This window comes from Astatotilapia calliptera, chromosome 6 (assembly GCF_964374335.1).
Source record: "Astatotilapia calliptera chromosome 6, fAstCal68.1, whole genome shotgun sequence".
Classification (NCBI taxonomy): Eukaryota; Metazoa; Chordata; class Actinopteri; order Cichliformes; family Cichlidae; genus Astatotilapia; species Astatotilapia calliptera.
In genome coordinates this window covers 40,492,512-40,498,171 of record NC_137427.1, presented here as the reverse complement: position 1 = coordinate 40,498,171, position 5,660 = coordinate 40,492,512, and the positions used below count along the sequence as shown (strand labels likewise).

The 5,660-nt window shown below is 35.3% G+C and overlaps 1 long non-coding RNA gene across 1 annotated transcript; it reads right to left on the bottom strand.

Moving 5' to 3' along the window:
* Positions 1–4,367: 4,367 nt before the first annotated feature.
* On the bottom strand, positions 4,368–5,451 carry LOC113034669 (uncharacterized). The gene is made up of 3 exons (XR_003274208.2): positions 5,311–5,451; positions 5,122–5,214; positions 4,368–4,979 (listed from the first exon to the last, which is right to left on the bottom strand). It is a non-coding gene; the product is annotated as an uncharacterized LOC113034669 (long non-coding RNA).
* Between the last annotated feature and the right edge of the window lie 209 nt (positions 5,452–5,660).

Here is a 5,660-nt window from a genome sequence, read left to right as displayed (position 1 = left end):
AATGTTGCTGTTAGATGTCTAAGTAATCCTAGCCTGTTCTACAAAGCATGTTTAGTATACTCTGTGCATAAACTGTTTTGAAATGTCCTTGTTTAAAAAAGAAAAAGCTTAATAAAATTATTAATTGTATTACACCAGTGACTTTATTGATTTGTCGTTGAAAATACAGAGTTAGCATTTTTATAAATCTATTGAAGCTTTGAAAATTATTACATTTCAACATTAAATGCAGTCAGAATTGATTTCAACTTTCTTGTATGAAGCAAAGTTACTTGAAACTACAATTAATGAACAGGATTAGAGTTAACAAACCCACCATTTTAATTTCACTTTTTTGGAACATGTTTAGATGGTGCTGAATAAAGCTCCATTCATGAGTGCTACTAAGAAGCAGTAATGAAAAGCATCATCATCAGCCATTGTTGTTTCATTCACAAAAAGCTGAAGCTCATTTGCACATGTGTGTGCAATCGGGAGATGTTTGCTTTCATCGTGAATGAATGTTATTTTAGGAGCTGGTTGAAAACCTATGGCTGGAATCTTGCTGCTCCCGGTGGCAAGTGTAGGATGTTAAATTTCAGTGTGCATCCATTTGGTGTAGCTGAAAAATAACACACAAAAAAAATATATTCTGTACAGACCCCAACTGATATCTTGAGATTGACAGATAAAAATGTATTACTTTTTTTTTTTTACTGTTTCAGACACACAGAACATAACAGATTTATTATCTGTAGTCATTTATTAACTTGTTAATGTTCTGTCAAACAATGTTCAGATCAGGTGGTTGTTGCGTTTGTAACATTATAAAAACGAGTGTCGTCAACAAGCCTTTATGCCTTGAGTAAGTAAGTTAGTTTATCTATGAAATCATATTACCTTCAAAAGCACCACTCTCCTGAAAGATGGCCTTCACCAGTAAACGGAAAAACTCCCGCCTTGGCCCCCCAAGGTCAGCAGCATCTTCCTCTGTATCATGTTCATCGCTTGCAAATGTGACATAAAGCATCTCACAGCTTTCTGCAAACTTGGGTCTCTTGAACTGACGCAAAGCAGTTGACCACACATTGGCTCGACTGATATGGAGTTGTCTTGTTCCTGGTGTAATGACTTTCTCACTATGAGCTCTAAGAAGACCTTCAATTTCTTCTTTGCTGAGTTTCTTAAAAGACCTATATAAAAATGGGACAATGACAAACAGATCTCGGGGAAAAATGGAAATTTGCTGTACATTTCACTCAAGTGCACAGAGTTACAACAGATAATTATGTTGTGATAGTCCATATTAAATTAGTCAGAAATGAGCAATTACCTTTGTAATTGTGTAACTGCAAAAAAAATGATGCAAGTAAAGATGCAAATAAGATATTCAATTATCAAAGGTTACTTTCAAATCTTACCTTGAAATATGAACTTCACTTTGTTTATCAGACTCTTCTAGGAGGCTACGCTGAATTGCCTCTTCAAGAGCTTCATCTTCCTCCAGAAAAATAGGGCTAAGTAGATAAGAGATATTAGAAATCATAAAACCTGTCAGCCTTGAAGAATTTCTCACACTACATCATTAAAAAAAAAAAATTAAATGTAAATCCTTAAGTTGCAGTCATTCAGCAAAAAAACCCCCAAACATGCAAATTGGAAACCTGCATCAAAACAATATCCTAAACCAGCGGTCCCCAACCCCTGGGCCTCGGACCGGTACCGGTCCGTGAGTCGTTTGGTACCAGGCCGCGAGAGTTGAGGCTCAGGTGTGAAATGTATAGTTTTCAGGGTTTTTATCGGTTTTCAGTGTTATTTTGTTATCGTTAACTCTGTTTTCCTTGGTCTTTTCATGTGTGTTATGAATAAATCTTCTTTTTATCGGTACAGGTACTAGTTTTATTTTGTTTTATTTATCCGCGACACCTTAAAGGCTGGTGCATGAAAATTTTGTCGGGCATAAACCAGTCCGTGGCGCAAAAAAGGTTGGGGACCGCTGTCCTAAACAACATCTAAAATGAAGGATTTCTTTAACCCCTAGACAACAGCTTACACAAATTCTGCCACATTATATGGAAACATCTGCTGTCCCTCATTTTCACTCTCTTGAATGCAGCTCTCTGTTTCCTGATGCTTGGCCTCACTTTCACCTGGTGTTGTAGACAACGCATGATGCACTGAACAAAGGAAAGAAGGTCAGCATGACTTGCTTCATAATGTTAACAGAGCCTTTATATATCCTTATATTAGTTCAAGTGAAAGTTGGGCACAAATTCCTCCTTGGCTTTAATCACCTGTGATAATCCGTAAACGTTAAAATGGTAAATGGCCTGTTTTTGTATAGCGCTTTTATTTTATTTTTTTTAAATCTTTATTTAAAGTAAACAAATTTACATATAAAATGTACATACACATACAATTACATATACAAAACCATGAACACATACAAAAAAGGAGAAACAAGGAGGAAAGTCTAGCATCTGAGTCCACACAACGCTCACAAAATTTACAGTTTCAATTCGTTCCAGGGGAAAACTTTCCCAAGTTTCAGGTCCATTGTTCGTCTTCTCCGCAGATCTGTAATGATATGTTTACTCAGCACATCACTACTTATCATCTTTTGTTCAAGTACTCCTTTGGCACGGGTTTTCCAAATATGTGTGTTTATTACACACATTACTAACCAAAAGAGTCTCCTTTTGTCTTCACCCATTTTTTCTTTAAACAAACCATATTTAACTGCTTTGATATTAACATCAACGTCATAGCCAATCTCTGTCATCTTCTGTCTTATCTCAGTTGTCCTATAACAATCCAATAGAAGATGTTCTAGGGTCTCATCTTCATCACAGTCTGTCATAGGACATTTCATGGTGGTAACAAAACAACTCCATTGTACCACTGCTCTCACAGGGAGGCGCCCGAGCCAGATGAGCCATACCACGTCTCTCATGTTTTCAGATAATAATTTGTCATGTATATTTTTAACTATTGAAAGGTTTTCATCTTCATTTGCATACTTGTATTGAATTAAACCTTCATTTTTGATTCCATTAATTTTTTTATAGATATTTTTCGTATTATCTTGGAGAATATTTAAACTATATTGTTCCCATTGACTTGATAAGTCACCAAACATAAGTCTGTGGTATGGAACGCCCGCTCTGGCCCTGCCTCTTTTCTTTTGCCACAATTCTTCTTTCCCTCGAACCCACGGGGCACCCCGAGAAATTGCGCTTTGAATAATTTTAATAAAAGGAATTCGCAAAACAATCTCTAAGTCTGGGGCTCCCAAACCCCCGTGCTTCCTACTCTTGTACATAAATTTCCTCTTAGTCACTTCTCGATTGGATCCCCAGATAAATTTAATGCACATCTTACTTATTTTCATTACAGTTGTTCTCGGAGGAGGAAAAATTGTGTCAAGGAAAAGAAGTTTTGAAATTATGTGTGTTTTTACAATATTAATACCTGTTTTATAATTTGTATCTTTATTTTCCCATTTTATAATTTCCATTTTAATTTCATTTTCTTTCTTATTCCACTTTAGTAAACTAGAGTCAGTATTATCAATCCATATACCCAAAATTTTAATCTCCCTACAAAGAGAGATCGTCATTTTAGGTTGTCTGGTCTGATGTCCAAGCCACACCCCTTCAGTTTTGTCTTGGTTCAGCTTGGCACCTGATGCCTGTTCGTAGTGGTGTAATATCTCCATAACTGAAGACAGTTCGTTTTGGTTTCTGATTATCACCGTCACGTCATCTGCATACGCCAAAGCTGCGATTTTATGGGATTTGTCAAGGACGTATCCCTTAATCAGTTTGTCATCATTTATCCTTTTCAATAAGGGATTAATTGCAAGGACATATAACGCAGCACTCAAGGGACATCCTTGTTTAACCCCGCACTCAGCACTAAAAGGGGATGAGAGCTTTCCATTTAACTTAACTTGCACTACACTCTAAAAACTATTGTTTAAGCTCAACAAAAAAAATTAACGCAACAGTTTCCATTAGTCTTTTTGAGTTATGATAACTTATGTTGAAATTAGATTGAACCAACAAACTATATTGAGTTACGGGAATTAAATTATCCTCCATAATCAAAGGTGATTTGAATTACCATTTACGTAATATTTGGTAGCTTAAAAACATATTTTTAAGTTGTTTACTCATAAAAATTATGTTCCTCCAATTACTTTTTCCACATTATTTGAAATGATTTTTAAGTGTTATGTAATTAATTACAGCAATTACAAAAACAATTTTTTAAAGTTCATTATTTAAAATATTAAGTTGCTGATTTTCATCATTATTATCATCATTTTAGCTTTCTCTTATTTTTTTTTTATTGTAATAGCTTTTAAGAAAGGAATTCATTCAACATTTTTTTTTATCAAATAACTTTTTTATTTTTTTAACAGTAGGCATTTCAACACTTTGTATTTAAAAAGTGAAAATAAACCAGAAATTTAGATTTATACCATCACAGCCAAGTTATAGAATATGCCTTTATGTATTTAACACCACAGAAACAAATGTGTTCAATTGGTAAAAAATCTACTTAGAAAACATTTTGTTGCAGTAATACTTCCATGCAAGTGTTCAGTAAATGTTAACTTTCAATGCCTACCAAACTTTACAAGATCTTGCATCTTTCTATTACACAATGTAGCAAACACCTTTAAGATCAATGTTACACATACAGGATTCAAAACAGTTAACAATTTTTGAAACAGAGTCAACATCTTTAACATAATGATGGTTCCATCAAGGTCAAGGAACAGCTTCTGAACAACTTCAAAAGTATATTTGCATTAGCTCAGATTGAGAGCATATATTATGCCCATGAGCAAAACACAGCACCTTGGGAAATTCTGGCCCTCCATTATTTTTGTTTCCTCCACCACAATGGTTGCAGTCTTATGGTTAGATCCAGGGGTGTACCGGTCACTGATGATGGCAGTTTTCATCACCTGCCTTAAGTTCTTTGGTGTCCTTGTAAAGCAAATTTTAAAAAATAGGTTAGTGAATTATAGATTAGACTTTTATACTTACTGAATCTTAATGAATTCAGATGATCAATGGAACACACACACACACACACACACACACACACACACAATGCTGAATTACTTACACCAAACTCCATGAAAAGGTCCTCGTCCTTCTCTCCAAGGAAAGTGATAAGGCAGCAGATGGCTACTTCTCTGCGTGTTTCAATTGTATTGTGCTATTTAAGAAAAAATAAAGTGTGAGTATAAAATACATGGGTGACTGACAACAAAGTGCATTTCAAAGCTACCCAAAGTCTAAATAGTTGTCCTACCTCAAGAAGCATGTCCTTGATCTGCCTGATTCTCACTCCCTTAGCTCATCCCCTTGATAAAATGACATCCATCAGTTTTGGGGTGCAATGGTCAAGTGTAGCCATTCAAGGCTTACAGTGGTTATTCTCTTGAACTCCTCCTTTATCTGTAGACCACACAAACAGAAGAATTAAACCTTGCAGACTATTAGCTATACTGCATTAATGAATGCTGTAATACATTATTTAAAGAGGATAGAAGTGATCTAAGGCTACCCCAAGTTTTGAGGGAACAAAAACAATCTTGGTGAAGACAAGGGAGACTTCCCCACCATAACCGTGGTGTAATCTCTAATGTTTTAGCAACCCTG